This window comes from Anabrus simplex, chromosome 3 (assembly GCF_040414725.1).
Source record: "Anabrus simplex isolate iqAnaSimp1 chromosome 3, ASM4041472v1, whole genome shotgun sequence".
NCBI lineage: Eukaryota > Metazoa > Arthropoda > Insecta > Orthoptera > Tettigoniidae > Anabrus > Anabrus simplex.
Window position 1 is genome coordinate 469512384 of NC_090267.1, and position 24606 is coordinate 469536989.

A 24606-nucleotide genomic window follows, 5' to 3' on the forward strand; every position below is an offset into this window, starting at 1 on the left:
CAGTTAACAATTGAGTGACCTTGCTAGATAATTCAGAAATGTTTTCAAGCAGCGTACTAGCTTCCTTCCTCTGAACGTCATTCAACTTCAGAGACAACAGATCATTAACTCTATTTGAAAAGTGATATAGCCTGGCTTGCACACGCTTAATTTGATTAGGAGAAGGATCATTTTCATCAAAAAAACTAACTACAGATGCTAGCCCAGTAATATTCTCTACGATCGTGGAAAGAGATTCGTCAATTTCTTTCTCTCCCAAGGTGGGGATTGAAATAGGCAATTCAAGGGGCTCTCTAAGCTTGTTTGTGTCTACTGCAACAGTGCCTCCAGATTGCACATTTCTAATAGTTAACTCATATATCAACTCCTCTTTGCGCAAATAGTTAAGATGGAGAACATCGCGAGGTCCGGGCATGATGACAGAACAATTTAGAAAAACTCAAAAAAAATTCCAGCAACTGAGAAAATTGTTAGAGTTCGGAACAAAACAAAGTTTAACCGTCAAAAAGGGCTAAATTGAGACCCATTCAACCACGCTCTTCTACCACTTGTTACCGTGTTTTAGTGGTAGGTAGAGGTGAAAGAAGGTGCGGGCGTGAACGGGTCTCAAACTACGGAATCAAAGTTAATGTAAAATTTAACAAGGTGATATTTTCTTTTCAAAAACAAAGAAATAACAATCATGGCAGGTACAAAGTAGCAAGTCCAAAGGGTAGTTACAATATTTACAGGATTTGGGCTTCGCGCCCTGACTTCAGCTCAGTTTTACCCCAAACACAAGTTTCAACAGAGGGGCAGAAAACCCCATTCATGCCTAGGAGTCCTAGCTCCAAATTACACTGAAGAGCCTCCACGAGGCATACAACACTCAATTTTCAAAAGAGCCACTCGCTCTCAACTTTAAGACTCTCAAAGGCCACACCAAACTCCACCTTCGAGTTGTCCTCACTGGACATAGACACAGGGGTAAAATACCCAACCTACTGAGGTCTATTCAATGAAAAGGGGCAATTACATGACCTCTAAAATAACAATTTGAGAGGAGGCGATCTGCACTCCTAATACACTTGTTTTTAAAACCTAATCTGGCTCTAGGCCACTAATGCAAGGGCTAATCCCATACTACAGAGGTGACTTTAGAAAAGAGCAATTTGTTTTACGTTAACGAAGAATAGGTTGAGAAAATAAGTTCACCTCAAAACAATGTGAGTGGGAGCTCGAGAGGGTTAGCACTCTCTATCCCAATATGCAGCTTTAAAAGAGAATAGATGAAAAGATTGGTTACATTTTAGGAAAAGGTTACATGGTGGAAACGCTTTGAACCCGCCCCGAGTGTTAAACTGCCGACCTAGCAAGAAAAGAAGTTATTAAGAGGCCATTACCTGGTGTTGAACAGCTGGAGAAGAAAGAGGCGCTTCCCGCCCCCTGCTATGTACTTTACACACTGAAAGATGGAACAGAAGTGGCGCAGAGACCCAAAAATCAGCAGTTTATGTACTCTCGCGGAAGGTTCTAGGCGTTAGGGGAATGAGAACACCCGCCCACAATCACTTTATTGGCTAGGGTACAGAAACATATCCAAGTTGGGGAAGATACATCGGATTGGTCGGAAATTACTCAAAGAAATTCGGGATTGGATAAATCTAAAACAAGGGGAAAGAGAGGGGTATACAGCCAACTTAACCAATAACAGAAAGAAATTTAACAAGAAACAAACTTTTGAAATAAGAACTTCTCCAAAAAAATAGTTCTTTCACTCCGCACTAGGGTGCACTATTGTAGATCTTCAGTAGTGTCTTCTAGAAGAGAAAGTTCACACTTCTTACTACAAGCAAAACAAAAATACGTCGAAAATGACACAGTTCAAAAACTCCAAAATTTCCAGGTAGAGACATCTTCTGAGAAACTTGAAAATTACTACTGTCCATAGAGTTCAGACTTCCTCCAGCAGAGGAGTTTCAACAGGCGCACATTTTAAATTAGCGGCGAGGAGGTGTACCGCCCGGTACAGACCTCCCCCCCCCCCAAAAGTTCCTCCAGGGGTGACACATGAAATTGTTTGAAAACAAGGTCCAAGTTTTGATGTAGATATGGAGATTAATTGCCAAAAAAATTTATAAGATTTTCTTAATGTGGTTTGATTCAGTTTCAAAATTTTTGTTGTTGCAGGTGAAGTACAGTCTTTATGTTTGTAGAAGTTGAATTCTGAAGATAAACTTTTAATACTTAAAAGTGATGAAAAATTTTGCAATGTCCACCAAATATTGCTGTTGAATTCCCAAGTGTAGTCATTGCTTATAGTAACTGTTCATGTAGTTGATGTTGATTAAGTTGGATGGCCAGACCGGCCGTTGCAGCTTGCGTCCAAAGGAGACCGCTCGGACCCCTCAAGTACCCTGAGATACCGCTCGCCCGCACTATGAGGGGAGCAGTGGTGTTGAAACACGCCGCGCCCGCGGTGAAGATATACAGGCTGCGGGCAAGTAGCAGGTCGTGCGCCGCACATCAGCCTTGGCCGGGAGGAGAGCTCCGGCTCGCCGTGCACATGTCGTCCTCGCTGGGGTCGAGGGGGCCCGTCCTCAAACCCAGTCGCGGCACAGCGCCGCGCGGCTGCGGGGGCACTGAAACGTTAAAGCTAGGCGGCAGAATATTGTTGGACCATCATCTTTTTTGAGGGCACAGGATTGGTGGAGAGGTTGAGGGGCCAGCGGCGTGCAGATATCCATGGCATTTAATCGAAGCAAGCCACAGTGTGTATAGCAGGAGACGGGAGCGTGGTAATGGCCATGGTAAGGACAAAATGGCAGTTTAACGGATCGGGGAAGGTTTTACAAAAACTTACATATAAAACAAAATATTATAGAAGGAGCAGAATGCCTTAAGAGTGGAAACTCAGAAAAAGTATAACCTTCATATTCCTATCAAATTATATGAAGCAAGTTGACACAAAATTTACACCGGTTTCACCTGGGACAGGTGAACCCTAAAAATCCTCTCGGTGGCTGGATTGCTTACTAACAATGTAACCGGCGTAAGAAAATCGAGAATGATACAAGGCCCATGAAATCTGGGGGCAAGCTTGCCCGCGGGAACAAAGTTCTTGACCATAACTTGGTCACCTACCTTCAAAGGGGTGGGTCCCCGTCCACGATCATACCTTTCCCTAACCTTTTCATGAGACACTTTAAGATTGGCTTTAGCCTTCTTCCAAAGATCTTTAATGTTGTCCGGATCTATTGTCTCGGGTAGAATGTCGCTCAGAGACCAGAGGTTAGAGAGCGGCGTGTTGGGAACAAACTTGAACATCAACGAGGCTGGAGTAAATTTATGTGATTCATGAACCGCCGAATTCAAAGCAAAAGCTAACCAATGCAGGGACGTGTCCCACCTGGAATGATCTTCATGATGATAGGCAATAAGTGCGGACCTGAGATTACGGTTAACTCGTTCAGCCAGAGATGGTTGAGGGTAATAAGCAGAAGTAGTTACATGAGAGATGGACAAGTCAAAACAGAATTTACGAAATAAATTAGATGTAAAAGCCTTAGCATTATCAGATACAATATATTGGCACGGACCAAAAGAAGCAAAAATAGAATTTAAGCAAGTAATGGTAGACTGAGCGGTAGCCAGCTTAGTCGGAAATAACCAGGAAAATCTAGTAAAGCCATCTACGCATACAAAGATGAACTTGTTAGCATTTCCCTTTGACTGGGGGAAGGGTCCTACATAATCAATATACAGGCGTTCCATGGGGCGCGACGCTTGATGCGAAGACGAAAGGCCTACCTTGGTGGACATGGTGGGTTTACTGAGCAAACAAGATTTACAAGTTTTTACAAGTTCACGGATTTCACCGTCCATACCTTTCCAGATGAACATTTCACGAATCTTTTCACGAGTTTTAAATATTCCAAGATGCCCCCCTAATGGGGTCTCATGATAGTACTTGAAGATCATAGGTACAAGAACAGCTGGAACGACAACCTTCATCATCTTATCATGCCTCGAAGGGCAACATAAAACACCATTCCTCAGAACATAAGGGACGACATGTTCCCCAGAAGAAAGGGTTTCCATTATCGGAGCCAGCGTCGGATCTTCACGTTGGTATTTCTCAATATCCCTAAAAAGCATGGGAGCATCTGTTAAGATGGCATTAACACCAGATAGTATGGACTCGGGAGGTGATGAACTGTCGACCGGTTCATGGGTCTCGACGTCGTTAGAAAACATACGACTGAGTCCATCAGCAACAACATTTTCGGTACCTCTGATATGCCTGACATCGAATTGGAAGGCAGAAATACGGATGGCCCAACGGGCTATACGACCAGTACGACGCGGCCTACCTAAGACCCAGCTTAAGGCTTGATTATCTGTCTCCAGGTCGAATTTGACATGTTCCAAATAGAGACGGAACTTCTCTAAGGCGAATAAGACTGCCAAACCTTCGAGCTCATAGATGGAATACTTGGCTTCTTGAGGCGACAAGGTCCTAGATGCATAGGCGATGGGTCGCCTCCCTAGTTCAGTCTCTTGAAGAAGGACCGCAGCTACTGCTGACGACGACGCGTCAATTTGGACGATGAATTTCTTCGAGAAATCAGGCATAGCAAGTACAGGGGCATTACAGAGAGCTAATTTAAGATCTTCAAAAGCGGCTTGTTGAGAAGGTCCCCACTCGAATTTGATGCCTTTCCTACGAAGAAGGTTCAAGGGCGCCGCTCTATTAGCAAAGTTAGGAATGAACTTTCCGAAGAAATTCACCATACCAATAAACCTGGCGATACCTTTAATGTCCTTGGGAGGTTTAAAATCACGGATGGCCTGTGTTCTCGAATGATCGACTGCAACACCATCAGGTGACACAATATGCCCTAGGAATGACATAGAGGGCTTAGCAAAGGCAACCTTGGACAACTTGACAGTTAACCCAGCCTTACGAAGGCGATTGAGAACTTCTCGCAGATGATCTAGATGTTCTTCGAAGGTTTCCGAAAATACGACGACATCATCCAAGTAGTGGTACAAGTATTCAAATTTGATGTCGGAGAAGACCCTATCTAGCAGCCTAGTGAGTACAGCTGCTCCCGTGGGGAGCCCGAAAGGCACGCGGTTGTATTCATATAAATTCCAGTCCGTGGCAAACGCTGTAAGGTGTTTAGACTCTTCGGCAAGGGGAATTTGATTATAGGCCTGATTCAAGTCCAAGATAGTAAAGAACTTGGCCTTACGAAACCATGAAAAACAAGAATGAAGGTCGGGAAGGGGCACAGATTGTAACACCACCTTCCGATTGAGAGCCCTGTAATCAATGACAGGCCTGAAGCCCCCTTGGGGTTTCGGGACTAGAAAAATAGGCGAAGAATACGCTGACTTAGAGGGCCTAATAATACCATCCTTCAACATCTGATCTATAATTTCTTTCAGAGCCTTCATTTTAGGTGGAGATAGCCTATAAGGTGGAAAACGGACAGGAATCGAATCCGTGACCTCAATTTTGTATTCAATAAGGTCAGTAACACCAAGAGTATCAGAGAACACCTCTGGAAAGGACTGACACAATTTGCGAATACTATCAGCCTGCTCCTCAGGTAGATGTCTAAGGTCTAACAACATCTCATCCTGGGTAGGCGAAATAGATGAACATGATACAGAATTACACTTTAACAAAGGAATTTTACAATTGGACGCAAACTTGAATGTGCACGACTTACTCTGGAGATCGAGCACAAGACCAGTGTGAGAAATGAAGTCCGCTCCCAGTATGATGGGGCAAGACAAGTGCTTAGCCACAAACAGTTTGATTTTCCATGTAAATTTAAAAATACGAATTTTGACCAGTAAGGAACCTAGAATTTCTAATGGAGATGAATTAGCCGAAACATATAGAACAGGAGATGAGACATAGTCAGGTAGTTTACAAACAGATTTCAATTTAGAATACCATTCAGTCGAAATAATCGAACAGACACTGCCTGAATCTAATAGAGCGGTTATAGGCTCATTGTTTAACTCAATCTTAAGAAAAGGAATAGGTGCGGGGGAATCCGCCGCAATCCTAAGACACTCTTTGGGGCATTCAAAAGATGCATTTGAAAATTGCTCGTTCCCTGAATTTACAACCTGTTTACTAGGGGCTGAGTCTCGGGAAGATGGATTAGTCGACTCAGCCGAAGCCACTAGTCACTTTTTATTATTGGCATAGGTGGAATTTGCACCAGAAGTTGAGCAGGAGGGGGTGCTATTCGAATTTGGGCAATTCTTGGCGATATGTGAGAAAGCCCCACATTTAAAACAGCCTTGTGATGAACCAGCCCCATTACTTGTCCGACTCGGCTTGATCAGTGGACACTTATTGCGCAGGTGGTCAGGCGACCCACAAGCATAACATTTACGAGGGGTGACTGATCGGCGAGGTGGAGGCCGAGTATTACTAAAGGAAGGCGGGGGTTCTTTCGCTACACGCAACGAATCGGCGTATCTAACTCCTTCCGCTGAGACGGCCAATGCTTCAAGTTCCGAGAAAGTTTGCGGGCACGCCGCGAAACACAAATATGACCTGTAGGGTGGTGAAATCCCTTCCACAATAGCTTGTACAATCTGATCCTCAGGGAAATGAAGAGCAAACACCCCAGTATAAAACTTAATATCTTGGATGAAGTCTGCCAAGTTTTCATCCAAGCGCTGTACCCGATAATAGTACTTCTGAATAAGGGAGGACCTGGCCCTAGCAGGGATGAAGTTAGCTAACAAGTGGGCATGGAAATCCTCAATAGATGATTGCTCGGCAATGGCTCTTACGATTTTATCAGAGAGAATACCAATAGCATACGGATAGATAATTTGCAAAATTTGACATGGAGAAAGAGAAAAAACAAGGGCATGATCCTGAAATTCAACTAGAAATCTTAAAAATGAAATTACGTCACTGGTGGTATTAACGGAAAACTTAGAGATACCTCTGAGCAACATTGCCAAGGGATGAGGCAAGCTACTAAACCCGGGTGACATAGTAGGTAAAGGTTTCAATGGCAAGGTAGTTAATTCAGAACGTACATTATTTAATGAGTTACGGCGTTCAGACTCGTCCAATGGGGCAGAGGTTGTTTGAGCAGCAATGGTTTTCCTATTGACTTCTCCCTTATGAGGCTCTTCCTCGCTACCTACATTCACCGTGACGGGTTGATCAGTTTTGGGAGGAACCTCCCCAGTTAACAATTGAGTGACCTTGCTAGATAATTCAGAAATGTTTTCAAGCAGCGTACTAGCTTCCTTCCTCTGAACGTCATTCAACTTCAGAGACAACAGATCATTAACTCTATTTGAAAAGTGACATAGCCTGGCTTGCACACGCTTAATTTGATTAGGAGAAGGATCATTTTCATCAAAAAAACTAACTACAGATGCTAGCCCAGTAATATTCTCGACGATAGTGGAAAGAGATTCGTCAATTTCTTTCTCTCCAAAGGTGGGGATTGAAATAGGCAATTCAAGGGACTCTCTAAGCTTGTTTGTGTCTACTGCAACAGTGCCTCCAGATTGCACATTTCTAATAGTTAACTCATATATCAACTCCTCTTTGCGCAAATAGTTAAGATGGAGAACATCGCGAGGTCCGGGCATGATGACAGAACAATTTAGAAAAACTCAAAAAAAATTCCAGCAACTGAGAAAATTGTTAGAGTTCGGAACAAAACAAAGTTTAACCGTCAAAAAGGGCTAAATTGAGACCCATTCAACCACGCTCTTCTACCACTTGTTACCGTGTTTTAGTGGTAGGTAGAGGTGAAAGAAGGTGCGGGCGTGAACGGGTCTCAAACTACGGAATCAAAGTTAATGTAAAATTTAACAAGGTGATATTTTCTTTTCAAAAACAAAGAAATAACAATCATGGCAGGTACAAAGTAGCAAGTCCAAAGGGTAGTTACAATATTTACAGGATTTGGGCTTCGCGCCCTGACTTCAGCTCAGTTTTACCCCAAACACAAGTTTCAACAGAGGGGCAGAAAACCCCATTCATGCCTAGGAGTCCTAGCTCCAAATTACACTGAAGAGCCTCCACGAGGCATACAACACTCAATTTTCAAAAGAGCCACTCGCTCTCAACTTTAAGACTCTCAAAGGCCACACCAAACTCCACCTTCGAGTTGTCCTCACTGGACATAGACACAGGGGTAAAATACCCAACCTACTGAGGTCTATTCAATGAAAAGGGGCAATTACATGACCTCTAAAATAACAATTTGAGAGGAGGCGATCTGCACTCCTAATACACTTGTTTTTAAAACCTAATCTGGCTCTAGGCCACTAATGCAAGGGCTAATCCCATACTACAGAGGTGACTTTAGAAAAGAGCAATTTGTTTTACGTTAACGAAGAATAGGTTGAGAAAATAAGTTCACCTCAAAACAATGTGAGTGGGAGCTCGAGAGGGTTAGCACTCTCTATCCCAACATGCAGCTTTAAAAGAGAATAGATGAAAAGATTGGTTACATTTTAGGAAAAGGTTACATGGTGGAAACGCTTTGAACCCGCCCCGAGTGTTAAACTGCCGACCTAGCAAGAAAAGAAGTTATTAAGAGGCCATTACCTGGTGTTGAACAGCTGGAGAAGAAAGAGGCGCTTCCCGCCCCCTGCTATGTACTTTACACACTGAAAGATGGAACAGAAGTGGCGCAGAGACCCAAAAATCAGCAGTTTATGTACTCTCGCGGAAGGTTCTAGGCGTTAGGGGAATGAGAACACCCGCCCACAATCACTTTATTGGCTAGGGTACAGAAACATATCCAAGTTGGGGGAAGATACATCGGATTGGTCGGAAATTACTCAAAGAAATTCGGGATTGGATAAATCTAAAACAAGGGGAAAAAGAGGGGTATACAGCCAACTTAACCAATAACAGAAAGAAATTTAACAAGAAACAAACTTTTGAAATAAGAACTTCTCCAAAAAAAATAGTTCTTTCACTCCGCACTAGGGTGCACTATTGTTGATCTTCAGTAGTGTCCTCTAGAAGAGAAAGTTCACACTTCTTACTACAAGCAAAACAAAAATACGTCGAAAATGACACAGTTCAAAAACTCCAAAATTTCCAGGTGGAGACATCTTCTGAGAAACTTGAAAATTATACTGTCCATAGAGTTCAGACTTCCTCCAGCAGAGGAGATTCAACAGGCGCACATTTTAAATTAGCGGCGAGGAGGTGTACCGCCCGGTACAATTATTATTATTATTATTATTATTATTACTGACAATTTAAATATTCATTTATAGGATGTAGTCGCATGCTGCGTTCATGTTAGCAATTGGCAATGCATATCACAAACAGCCGTAATCCCTCGGACCATAGCAAAACTTTCCCTTGTCACACTTCCCCTTCCCCACCCATCCCTTCAACCTGTCAACATGCTATTCAATTGACCAGAACCTCATCACTTGAAGCTACAACGCACATTCTCCAGTCAGCCCTAAATACACCTAAAAGCGCACTTCACATATATCACCTAATGCCCAGAGTTTAATTTCTCAAACTCGTTTAGATGAACTAAATCGATTTTCATATCACTGTCCTTTGATATTATCTTAATGCAGTGAAAGTTTGTTGAAAGTCAAGCATCAGGCTAAGAATCTGGAATTACCTGGCTACTGCCTTCTGAGTAATCATAGACTTGGCAAAGGGGGAGGTAGGGTCTGTGCTTTTGTCTCTTCGTGCTTGAAACCTCAAATTAATTGTCAGTCGCCTCAACAGAAGAAACGAAAACCTGAGTACATGTTCATAGAGATACAGGACTCTACTGTTAAATGCTTGGTAGGTGCTATATACAAGCTGCCTAAAGCTCGCCGTCTGAATCACTGATCTTAAGAGACTGTTACCTATGTACGAACATGTTATAATGATGGGAGACTTCAATACAAACCTTCCAGATCCAGATTCTTCCCAAACCACCCATCTATTGAATACGTTTCAGGAATGCGGTACTGAGATCCTCCCACTTCCTCCCACTCACAACACTTAAACTTCATACACACTCCTGGACTTAATAGTAATGAACAATCCCGACAGAGTATTGCATCACGGCCAGACATCGGCTCTTGGACTGTCAGCCCATGACATTATCTTTATGACTGCAATGCCACATACATAAACATAAGTGCGCGACACACAGAGACTATAGCCGTACTGACAACGAGAAATTACTGGAAGACGATTTTTTCAATGCCGTGGCAGGAGTTAACTCATAAAGCTAACATTGACGACAACGTCACCACTTTCAATAACATGATACTACATATTTTTGACAAACACGCCCCTCTACGAACAGCACGCTAAATGACGATATTAGAGCAATGGTGGCTAAGCGCGATGCAACTCATAGGAAATATAAACAATACCCGACAGAAAACACTTTGTCATTTACAAAAGACTACGTAATAAAACGACTCAGGCAGTAAGAAACGATCGACTACGGCACGCCCATGGCCTTATGAAACCTGACGCAATCCCGCTACCTTATGGAAGTCAATCAGACAATTTCAACTAAATAAACCGGACAAGGTTAATTTGGAGTTTTCTCTTGATGAATTTATTAATCACTTCGTATCCTCCCATCTACAATTAAACGAAGAAGCAAAAGAAAATCTTTTGAGAGCAAATTATAACACACCACCCGTAGGCAGAGACAAATTTTATTTTAGTTATGTTTTACAAGAAAAGGATACTACTTACATCAAGGACTTTAAATGTGGAGACCAAGAAGGGATTTATTAAGTGCTATGTCTGGAGTGTGTCCTTGTATTGTTCAGAAACGTGGACTATTAGTGCACGTGATAAGAAACGTTTGGAAGCATTTGAGATGTGGTGCTGGAGGAGGATGGAAAAGATCTCATGGACAGAAATCTCACCAATGAAGAAGTTCTTCGACGAATAGGCGAATAAAGATCCTTTTAGCAACAATAAGGAAAAGAAGAGACCAATTAATTGGCCATCTCTATAGGCACAATGGTTTCATAATTAATTTCATGGAAGGAATGATTCAAGGTAAAAGAGTAAGAGGAAGACCTAGACTGCAATATTCAAGACAGATCAGGGATGACGTAGGAACAGGCTCATATGTGGAAATGAAGAGATTAGCGGATTACAGAGAAGATTGGAGAAGACGAATTGCTGCCAACCAATCTTAGGATTGAGAATTAAGAAGAAGTCTCACGCCTGCAAGTGAAAGTGGCTATCTTTCGAATTAAAACTAAATCCACAGGGGGTGGACAATATATGGATTATAATGCTAAAGAAAGTTATCGACGCTATTATTCCAGTATTGACATTCATATACAACTTTTCCCTTCAAAACAGTGTGTTTCCAACTACATGGAAGCACTGGTATATCCTTCACCGGAAACAAAATCTCCTAGACCAAACATCGACTACAGACCTATTAATATACTGTCTGTAGTAGCCAAGGGACTTGAACACATTGTGCATAATCAAATCATGAACTATCTCAAAGACCACGACATACTAGACCCACACCAGTCAGGTTTCCGACCCAATCACAGTAAACGTACTGCCTTACTAACATACTAAGCGTGACTGACGATATAAGACGGGCTATTGATGAGCAAAAATTGACAATTCTAATATTATTGGACGTCAGCAAAGCATTTGACTCTGTAGACCATGAGTTGCTCCTATCCAAACTTTATCGCTTAGGGTTATCTTTCAGTACTCTAAGATGGATGGGAGCCTATTTACACGAACGTCAACAACGTGTCGTCAATCAATGTGCCTTTTCTTCGTGGCAATGTGTGAAAACAGGTGTGCCACAAGGATCAACCCTAGCTCCTTTGCTATTTTCTCTCCATATGAACAACTTAGCTAAACAACACCAACAGACGTTTCAAAAGCAATCGAGCAAATTAACATGGATCTAGAGGCCATAATAAAATGGCCTTCCCAGCATTTACTTATTTTAAACCCAAAAACTCCCAAACCATAGCAATTGCCCACCCAAGACTTATTTCCAGTAATTACCGCATGTCCATCCCTGACGTATGACTTCAAAACATGACTTTGCCCTTTTGCAAGAGCGTAAAATTCTCGGAGTAATCATTGCTCAGCATCTCTCATGGACGGATCAGACAATATCTGTGAGTAGGCGAGTTTTTTCGATGCTGCGCATATTAAACAATTTCAAAATTTACTTTCCCGTTCAGTTTATAGAAGAAACGATTTGAAACCCTCGTTCTTCCAATATTTGATTATTGTGACGTAGTTTACAAAGACGCGGAAACCGAGCCTCGATATAAACTACAACTTGCACAGGATGCTTGTGTAAGATTTATATGCAATCTGAAATTTCAGATCATGTTACCCAATCTTACGTCGAACTCGGACGGCTACGCCTTAAAGACAAACGCAAGCTGCATACCCTGACTTTATTGCACCGAATCCTTACCTTACAGTCCCCATTTTACTTGTATGAACGATTTCATAGCCTTCCTCAACACCATTATAAAAACACCAGAGCGCTGAGCTCGACATTGCTCGCTATTCCTAGGCATAAATCCTCAAACTACAACAATTCCTTCACTGTTGTGGCCAGCCGTGAATGGAACTTCCTTCTGCAAGAGGTCAGAGAGATGTTGAATCACGAAAGCTTTAAAAGTAGGTGCACAAAATATGTCTATGAAACGAGCTCGTAGTGCGACTATTTTCTTCTTCTTCTTCCTCATCTTATTCATCTCCTTCTCATCCTGGTCTTTCTTATGCTCATTCTTCTTCTTATTATTATATCATTCATCAATAGTGTTAGAGAGTACACAGCTGTGGTTCCCTGCACAATTACCCTTATCCCGATCCCCATTTTGTAAGGTTTTTCGCCCACAATAAAATGATGAAAATTGTAACATTCGTCGATGTGATATATTTCTGTAACTGAAAATTTTTTGTAAATATTAGTAGTTTTATGTATCTTATTATTATTATTATTGTTGTAATTCGTTATATGTTAATTCTTTCACAGGTATTATATTACTATACTTAGGAAGTGAAATGTTAGTTTATATTGTTTACTACAATATACATTTTATGTGCAGTAGGATAGCATGGTAGCATCGTAATTAGTTTCAGTCTCAATTTTCATTTATTCAGTATTCTAACATGTTTATTTTGCGTTATTTATGCATTTCACTGGTTGAGTGTAAGACAGGAACAGGTGTCCCAAACTTTGCCAGTTAAAATAAACCATATCTATCTATGTATATAATGTTTCTTGTTTATGTGTGTGATATTCAATACGAATGTCACGGGACGTATAGTTTAATTATGAACCACTTTTAATAATTAAACCTCACATCTCCCCAACCTGCCCGCATCTCTTGGCCAGAGAGAGGGCGTAACACTTAAGGGTGGGGAATGAAAGCTTTTGATAGGTAGATAGATAATAATTCAATTGTTTGTAGTAGGAAAAAGTAGATAGAGGAGTGTCAGACCGCATCTGGGTACGTATGTTCTTAACATATGTCCTGGGGAACTGAGTATTAAATTTGCACAGTTAGCGTCAAGACTCCTTTGCCATAGATTTGAGCTAAGAAAATGGTTAAGTATAGTTTAAATATTATTCTTGCATCATAAAAATATGTGTACATTCTGCTTCTGATCTCTTTAAATAGGATGCTTTCTGGAAATTCGATGATTGGATTTCCTACTGATATTTATCTGAACGGAGATATTTTTGCCTACAGCAGTATCGGCATGGTTATTGTGCCTATTTTCCTACCAGCGTTCTTGTCTGTCCTGCATAAGCATCAAGTCACTTCTGCTTACCAGGTACGGTATACATACCAATACATAGAGATAATGTATAAAGCATGTGTGCAATACCTATTAACATAGTTGATTTCCATACAAGCAATAATAAATGATGTTATTGGCTTTACGTGTGTGGTGGAGGTGGTATTGGGGATAAGCTCAGCTAATGGTATGTGACGTTACATAATATTCAAATAGATAGAATTCAGATATATTAATAACTTAATACCATATTTTACAATAGTGAGAAAGTATTCAATAATAATAATAATAATAATAATAATAATAATAATAATAATAATAATAATAATAATAATAATAATAATAATAATAATGAGAAGAGGAAGAAGAAGAAGCAGCATCAAGCAGGGTTCAGGAAGCGTGTAAAAAGTAAAGAATTCAAAATTATGATGTGAGAAAAATCTATAACAATATCAATAACAATTGTATTTTGAATAAATAAATTATAAACAACAAGTAAGATGACCGAAGAGCAAATAATAAGAACGTCAATTAAGGCTTAAGAGACGTATAAAATATCAATAACTTGAACTGGTCATAAAACATTGATTACAACAAAGACATTTCAGATAAATGAGATATCCAAGTACAAATGCACAATATGAAGCACTAAGAAAGAAGAATATCCCTATACTGGGGAACGAAAGGGAAATCACAAGCAGGAGGGGAAACGGGACCTCACTGACCAAAGTAACAATGTGGAATATTTAGTAAAGTATCGCCACTTTATATCCCAACAGTCGACATCGAGATGCTTCTCTTCCAAAACTAGGTATATGAACTAATCAAACATAGCACTGGCATCAAACGCACAAATATACGACAATATATCATGGCAAGAATGGACGTAAAATCAACAACTCCTACAGTAGCACCTTACATATAAGCAATGTATCTATGTTTCTGACTAGGTTCATATACCGAAAACAACTAAATAATAATAATAATAATAATAATAATAATAATAATAATGAAAACACTGATAATTCAACGACTTGGATATGCTTCTGGACCGAGGGTCCACTGTCATAATATTCTCGTCGTAATTGTAACCATAGCAACCAGCGTTCTTCCACGCCGAAAGGCCATGATTTCCAGAAATTTGAAGACGTTCATGGCTTGGCGGACAACGGACGACACAGAATGATTGACATTGTTGCTTTCAAAATTAGAAGAGATGTCACATCATGGACCCAATTCTCCGCTTTGAAAACCATAAGTCACAGCCCTCCTAAGTCAGCCTCGAGGAAAGGAATATTTACTTACCAGCAATTCCTAACTACAGAGATATATAACAGCTAGAGGAAATCGGCACAGTGGGTCTGATGATCGGAGCGAGGGAACAATTCCCATTTCCTCTCGCCAATTTTTGGAAACTGTTATCTCCGCCAGTTACAACGTTACGGGAAATTTCCATAATTGCATTGAGGTATTCATTAATAATCCTAAGAATTCATTGTTACAATTACGTTGCCATCTAAATTTCTCAACTATATATATATAATAGAAATTAACGTAAACGTATACTTCGTCGCAAGACAACCTCTGCATGAGAGGAAGAATTTCATAAAATACTTTTACTCCTGGACAGAGCATTGGTCTGTTCCACAATCGCTATGGCACACAAATTCCACAATGGAAGAAAAATGTTTGGAATTTAATACCCCAGCCGGTAAAATCCGGGGCCAACTCGTTGCTCTTAGGGCACAGGATTCTGGGGGCCCTAACCAATCATGGGGGGATCAGTCGGGGGGGGGGTTCTTCACCCCGCAAGCTGGGGACGAAACAGAAACACTTATTTGGGACACTCCTCTGATGACAGGTAAACAGGTGGAACTAATAAAAATACTTGAAAAATATCAGATAAAACTACGAGCCGTCCAGGAAGCAAGGTACGTACCAAATAAAATCACAGTAGCAGATAACTTCAGGACACTAAAGGGAAAAACCTGCCATTAAACTTAAGAAATCTTAGAAAGCTCTGAACACGATGGTAATAGTTGGTACAGCCTTCTTTGTTCACCTCTCAATAGTAGAATCTAAAATGGATTTCAGATTTCCATCTCCAGGACTTTCTATACAGACTCTAAAAAGTGACAACGAACGCTATACTGTGTTCATTGTCCATTCCCCTCTCAATGACGACAACAAAAGAATCCCCAGGAGGTAAACGAGTTCTGTTCTCAACTTGAAGAAGAAATATTCAGAACTCCAGACAGGCACATCAAGATTCTAATGGGAGATTTTAATGCTCAGCCAGGGAAATAAAACAAGTACAGAAAGGTGATAAGTAAATACCCAGCTCACCATAGGACTAACAAGAACGGTGAAACTTTCAACATGAATATAATGTCCACTCTGTTCAAGAGGACCCCAAAGCAGATGAAGACATGGCGGTTACACAATCCTCTGCTCGGAGAGTTCCAAATTGACCATGTTTCAATCAATAACCCCAGAGAAATAATGAATGTTAGAGTACAACATGGAACAAACTTCGATTCACAGCACTATCTGACTAGGATCAAAATGAAATTCATTCCTAACAACACCAAGAAAAAAACATTCAGGATACAAAAATATAGAATTGAAGAATTGAAAATAAAGCAAGATACAATAGAAAACTACCAGAAAGAACTGGATTTATTGACCACATATGAATGGGATGAAATAGCTGGAAAAATCCAAGAAGCTGCCATACATACAATATTTCTCGCTAAAAGGAAAAATCATCCAAGCTGGAATGATGAGTGTGAAGCTGCTCTAAAAAACGTCCTGAAGCATGGAATATATGGAACTCCACTAAAGAGAATTCTGATGGGTTCAGAACTGAAAGGAAATTGACGGCCAAAGCTTTCAGAAACGCCAAACGAAAATTTGAAAGAGACCAATTAAGGGATATTGAAGAAAGTTTTAAGAACAATACAAGGAACGTCTATAAGACCTTCAAATCAAAACGTAAAAAATATTCTTCACCCACTATCTGCTTCAAGAACGATTCCGGTAAATTGATTCTGAACAACAAACAAAATTGTGAACTTTTGGCCAAATACAGTACTTTAAAGTATTACTGAACTGTGAACCTCCAAAGAAAGATGTGTACTCCCAAGAATCCCAATCCAAACTTTTTGACTCAGCCCCACCAGACAAAGAGGAAATAAATAAAATCATTATGAACCTCAAAAACAACAAAACTTCCGGTAAAGGTTCAATCGTGGTGGAATTTCTAAAACACACAGGAGACAGAGTATTAGAACAGTTAGTGAGACTCTTCTAAAAGATTTGGGAATAGGAAAATATACCAGTTGAATGGAAGGATGCTATCATATACCCAATACATAAGAAAGAGACAAAACTAATGTTAACAACTATTTGTCATATCACTCCTGTTAGTCTCATACAAGATGTTATCTAAAGCGGTCCATAATAGAATAGAGAATCACATAGATCAAGAGTTGGGTGAATACCAAGCAGGATTCAGGAAAGGACGGTCCTGTGCGGAGCAAAAATTTACCATCAAGAATTTAATTGAGACTGTGACGGAATAAAGGAGAAAACCCCCTCCTTTATTATGCTTTTCGTCTTGTTAATCTATGTTTTTGAAATTTTTGAGACTGTACCTTCGCCAAACCATTGACTAAAATTATTTAATCAACATTTGCGGGCCTGTTCGGCTCTGCACTGTCTCGGAGCAGTTATGAACTTGCCGTCAGATCGCTTATTCTAGGCGCGGGCTGCGCGCGCATTTTCTGTGGCAGGGCCAGGCGATTTAAGCGTAGATTGGAAAGAAGTCGATAGTTGGAAGCCGACCTGGGAACATGGAGGGTCGTTTCGCTTGGTGCCGAAGCTGAGTGGTAACATTATCAATTAGGTCCTCTAAAATTGTACAGATACCAGTTTTCATAGTTCGGAAGGTTTCAGCAACTATAAACACAAGCGAAAATCAGTTCTCAATGAAATGAAAAACGTGCTTTTGAAACGGATTGTATGCCGAACACAAATTCTTCCACATTAATCCAGCACAGTCGTAGTTGAAGAGGTGAGATACCCGGAGTGTTGAAACACCTGTAATTATAATATTATGCAGAACTTACAGGTTTGTTGCTTGGTCAAGGTTTCAAATCCCGTTGCAATACTTACAACCACGAGGCTTGTGAGTTACATAAATGAATCCATTAAAGATAAGGTTCGGATGATGTATCAGTCACTAAAATAAAACGAAACAAAGTGAAGTATTTTGGGCCTTAAGCCCACTCGTTTACAGTTAGCCGTTGTCCATATCGCCACAGAATTTTACGGCGTTCAGCCGGCACCAAGCGAAACGATCCTCCATGTTCCCAGGTCGGCTTTCAGCTATCGACTTCTTTCCAAGCTACGCTTAAATCGCCTGGCCCTGCCAGGGAAGATGCGCGCGCAGCCAGCGCCTAGAATAAGCGATCTGACGGCAAGTTCATAACTGCTCCGAGACAGTGCAGAGCCGAACAGGCCCGCAAACGTTGATTAAATAATTTTAGTCAATGCTTTGGCGAAAGTACAGTCTCACAAATTTCAAAGATATAGATTACCAAGTCGAAAAGAGACATTAACAAACACCCGGTCACACGTAAAATTCGTGGAGAGCTATCTGAACCGTTTGAAATCAAGACATGTGTGAGGAAAGGAAATGGCGTCTCCCAAGTCCTCTTCAATTGGGTCTTGGAGGTGATAAGGGAATGGCGAAAAAAATGTGTCAGAAAAATACCCCGAATGGAATCAAGATAGGATACAAAAAGGCTGGACTTAAATTTGAATGTCTTGCATTTGCAGCCGACTTGGTGTTCTCTGCTGAAACTCTAGAGTCTACTACTACTAATATGGATATTTTGCAAGAAACAGCAGAAAAGGCAGAACTTCAAATATCCTTTGAGAAAACTAAGTACATGAGCATAGATCGCAAAGAACCAACATGGACAATGAAGACCAAGTATAGTGACATAAGGAGAGTCCACAAATTCAAATAACAAGGGGAAATTATGACTCCTAAAAACAACGAGAAGCCAGCTGTCGAAGAAAGAGCAAGGAAGTTGGAGATTGCATTCAGACTATGCCAGAAAACTTATAAGTCCAAATCCCTCTCCTATCAAGCCAAACTCAGACATTAAAATACCGTGGTAAAACCTGAATGCCTCTATACAGCAGAAACAATTGTCAGAAAGGGGATTACCTAAATTGAAAAGAAAGAGCGTAAACTTTTGAGGAAACTTCTGGGACCCAAGTAAGCAACAGAAAATGAGTTTACCCTCCGTCTGAGAGCAAATCAAACTCTGTATGAAAAATGCGAGAGCATTTCAAACTCGATAAGAAAAAGGCGAGTGACTTTCTATGGACACCTGAGAAGAATGCCTAGCAAATAAGAACCTCATCTTCCAGTAAAGAAGAAAGACCCAAGTACCATGGTTCAAAGATGTTCATCAGGATCTTTAAAAGGGTGACATTGGGGAGGGAGATATTACAAACAGCACAGTGTTCAGAAGGAAAATTGCGGAGGAAACGGATCAGTTCGTAGAGTATCGCAAGAAAAGAAGAAGGGTGTTCTCGGGTGAGGAACGAGTAAAAGTGAGCCAGAGAATGAAGGAGTTTTGGCGTAAAACGAGAGAACATCAACAGTCAAGGAATTTGTTTAATCGTAATGCACAAAAAGATGAAAAGGTCCTTAAAATAAAATTTTAAAATTAGAAATACCTTACTCAGTTCGGTGGTATTTAAAGATGCTCAGATACGTCGGCTTCGTGTCAATAGATATACTGGCACGTAGAAGAACACCTGCGGGACTAACTTCCGGTAAGTCGGAGTCTCCGGAAACAGTAAAAGTAGTTAGTGGATGTAAAGTCAAAAATATTATTTATTGGTGAAATGGACCACAGCATCATCGAGCGTGCCATAAGAATGTACGTCGAGCGTAAGTCTGAGTTTTACGCATCATTATTCAAAATATTGAAGGTCTATGAATAAAGTATTTCACAGCAGTCTTTCTATTCATATAAAAATTTTCTCCACGTTCCTTAGACGCAAATCAATTAACATTTTTTTTTAAATGACTGCGGAACAAAAATGAGAAAAATGATATGTAATGTAACAATTAAGGAAACATATTTTTGGAAGGAACATCTTAGAAAATGTAGAGAAACTTGTTCGAAAACATAAAATGGTGATATCTGGAAGTATTTGTGATAAAAAGTACAATAGAATGGGTTTGAATACAATGCCTCTGAAGAAAGGGCAATGAGAAATGGAAAGACATTTCAACTGACGAAGAACCCCTGCAACAATAAACGATCCATCGTATAGGAATAAACTAAGGAATCTACAAAATTTTCTTAAATCTGAGATCCTCTATGCAGCAGAAATATTGGATATAATTGGGAAAGGTGGTCATTAAGATATCTAAAAAAGAGGAAAAAATGCTCAGAAAAATATTTGGCGGAAATGTAAAAAATTGGGAGAGGAGACTCGAATATAACAATGAATTTGATCAAAGAATAAAAGAGTGGTTGAACTGATTAGGAAGAGAAGATTACAGTTCTATGGACATTTGTTGCGGATGGACAGTAACAGTCTGACCAAAATAATATTTGAATCCTTCATGAAGTGGAAGCTGAAGGTGAAATATTTTCGAGAAGTGAAGATTGACTTGACTAAGACGGGCGTTACGAAGCGTGATATATCGGACAGAAATCAATTCAGACAACTTGTCTAAAAGATTCCGGGAAATTGGGGAGAAACTGGTGAGGAAAGGAGATCCATTACAGAAGAAGGAAGTAGGAGATGAAAAGTTTCTGGCAGAAAGTGCTAAAAATAATTTCAATGATTGTAGAAAGAGGTCCGTAGATAGTCGAAACAGAAGAAAAATACATAATTAAACAAATAAATAAGTAATAATAATTGTGTGTGGCCTCCGGTAACGCCTGGTATAGGTCTTCCGAGTTGACACACAATAGGCAAACCGCGCGTCCGTGAGAATGAATTCTAATGATGAAGGCAGCATAAACCCACAACCGGCGAGCCAGAGGAGAGTTCAACTCCACGACCCGGCAGGAAATCGAATTCGGAACCCCTTCAACCGAAGTTCAGTTTTACCATTGAGGCGGACAGAACCTTGTTAAACCTTTTGAGAAAAGCAATCATGTTTGTAATAATTCAATGAATTATGGTATTTACAGTAAAAATCCCATGTGGCCCTAGTTATTACATTTAATATTGTTGTTAAACCAGTTATGAATTTCGATTCTTTTATTTCACCACATATAACGTGTACAGTACGTATTGGATATTGAAAAACTCTATCACCATTATTTCTACAAGTGTCATGTGAATAGTCCGTATAGGATATAGACAATACGATCAGCTGTAACATCGTTTATAAGGAAATATATAAATAGTATTCTAAATGCTAAGCTAGAGAATGATATTCCATTCTTTCTGTTGCAGTATCTCGAGATGAGGTTTAACAAATCGGTGCGACATCTCGTGTCACTTCTTTTCCTCATCAAGATAGTAAGTTCTTTGTGTACTTTATATATACATATATAGCTGATTGATAAAATGTACTTCTAAATTTATGTTTACCCCTACAATAATATAGTATTAGTTAAAAATATTTCAATGGGACATCAAACTCTGGCTAAATATGTGAAGGATTTGATTTGATTCTACTTTTAAGCAAGCATTAGAGATTTTCAGAAAGCTTTCAAGATTTTTCTTCTTTCGGACGAGGCCTGCTAAGTATCACGTGCCAGTTTCAGTTCAGTTCTTCATACTGTGTTGTTTTCTCTTCCGTTACTTACAATACTCTTTCATTCTTTCACTGTGCTCTTTCTTTCCTTCATTGGACCACATCGCTCCAGGTTTTTTGTACCATAGTTTCTTCTCTTATATTATTTCTTATATTATTTCGTTCTAAACGTTTCCTTACTTCTTGAATCCAGCTAGTTGTTGCCTTATTTTCCCCAAAGGTACTTGAATATCCTTCTTGTTAATATGGAATAATCCATACTGTGAATATGTGCAAAAAGTTTCCATCTCATTTTGCTTATGTTTTCTGGTATGCTTCCTATGTTGCTGTATATTTCATCCTGAGATCTTAATTTCCATACTTCTGTTATATTCAAAGGGCCTAATACTTTTCTCATGATTCTCCCTCCTCGTACCTCAAGTTTATCTAATCTTTCTAATATTTTTACATTGAAAATAACTTAATTAGAACAGTTACATATTTCGTTCTTAAAATAACATCGTCAGGTTCTATCAAATCACACTCAAATATTTATAAAATAATAAATATTTATGATTATTTCTGTGTTGAAAATTATGAAAACTCCTCTTCTGGAGTGGAAAAGGACTGCATTAAGGTACGTTCCGCACTTTCAAGTACATAAGTATTTAAAAAAATATAAATGTAATTGTGTACACCTTGGAAATTTATGCAACTTCTTCCTTAGTAAATCTTTCCTGTCCGTCACTCCTATTCCTATAAACGAATATCTCCTCTTGAATTCCACTTTAAGCTCATATTATGATCTTTACTGCATTTTAAAACAGTACACAAACTTATTTCGTCTGTCATTCCACGCCATCTCCCCACTGACAGCTCGGATCATGCCACCTTTCTCCCAAGTCTTCCGAGCCCAAACTTTGTAACACATTCGTAATACCATTCTTTTGTCGGAAATCATCCAGAAAAAATCGAGCTGCTTCCCTTAGGATTTTTTTCCACATCTCGTATCAACCAATAGTGGTGAGGGCCCCATACACTGCAACCACACTCTACCTTGGGTCTTACCAGTGTCTATACATCCTACTACAACTCCTAAATATCCTCGAGATGTGTACAATTGTTTACAATCCCGTTTATGTGCTTTCCCCAATATACATATTTCCTTAGATTAGCACCCATGTACTTACGGTGATCACCATATTGAACATTCACACCATCAACGCAGTCATTAAAACTGAGAAGACTGTATCTATTACTGAAACTCACAACCTGACTTTTAACAACGTTTGTCATCATACCATTGCCTGCTGTCGATCTCACAATATTGTCGTGGTCCTTTTACAATCTCTCACGATCTTATAACTTAGTTATTAATCTATAGAGTACAACATCATTTGCAGAAAGCTTTATCTCTGATTTCAGTTCTTTACTCATATCATTTGTATACTGTGTGATTCAGCAGCCCCTTCCAATATCGTTTGCTGCAGCCCAACTAACGTGCACATGGTTACAGGGGTGATATTCTCCTTTAGGCGTACTGTGTGGTACTAATGTTCAGTGAGCACGTATTGCACACGATACTGAACCATATCGAAATATTATATCAACAGTTCGCAAACCATGACGCCATAAAATCATGCAACAATATCCTTTTACCATGTAACTATGTTAATGTTTCGTGCCTCATGACCGGGTGTTACGACGGGGTAATCAATGCATACAACTACTACTACTACTCGTACTACCAGCATGTTTCTAGCAGTATAGCGTAGCGGATGTGGTTAGGCGTTCGCCTAGCAATCGACGTAATGTGCCAGCAGCGGTTCGAATCCGGCATCGTTCAAGTATTCTTGCATCGTTATATTGTTTGAATACGTAAACACAGGCCCACGTTTGCCACATTCAAACAGCAGAATAACGCTGTTATTCATCTTGTGCCCTGCGCATACTCCGCAGATTAGGGCCTGATTGTACTGTAATCTCTGCTCTCATTTGGCATGTTTGTCACAGAGGAATGCGTTGACAAGCTCCTCATTTACGGGGAAGCAAGAAGAAACGCATGCGAGGCACTACGTCTGTATCAGGAACGATATCCCGACAGGCGACACCCGACTAGTACGATATTCCGCCGTGTTGAAAGTCGCCTGAGGGCAACAGGCGTGATTTCCACCATGCCACCAGTCCACGATCGGCCCGTTACATCGATTGAAACAGAAGAGGCCGTTCTGGAGGCAACTCGTAATATTCAGTACAAGGGCGATTACACGACAGGTGAACACCAGCCAGCCGCCCGTCTGGCGAATACTGCATGATACACGACAGGTGAACACCAGCCAGCCGTCCGTCTGGCGAATACTGCATGAATATACATTTCACCTATTTCATCTTGAGCTACACCAAGATTTCCATGGGCGGTATTTCGAATCTCGAATGGAGTTCTGTCGATGGCTATTGGACAGGCTGGAAAATTATACAGCTTTCGTATCGCGTATCTCGTTCTCAGACGAATCGCGCTTCCACAATATTTGGAACGTCAATCGCCACAACATGCAACGCCCTTTTACCATGTAAATATGTTAATGTTTCGTGCCTCGTGACCGGGTGTTACGAAGAGGGCAAGAGTCCTGACAATCCACACTGGGTGCGACAGGTGGCCCATAAAAGTACGATGGGGACTGAATGTTTGATGTGCAATGTTGGGGGGATCACCTGATGGGCCTTATTTCTTTGAGGGCCATTGAGCGGAACCACGCTAACTGCACATTTTGCGACAGGAACTCCCACTGCTGCAGAAGGACGTGCCGCTGCACGATCGTTTGACGACGTGGTTGCAACAGGATGGAGCTCCACCACATTCGACTTTTTCGTTCGTAACCATCTGAACGAGGTACTGCCAGGGAAATGGATAGGACGAGGAGACCCTGTTTCTAGATCCGCCAGATCACCGGATTTAATGTCCTTAGACTTCTTCTTGTAGGGAGATTTCAAGAATGTCGTATACACTCAAAAGTCGAAAAATCCC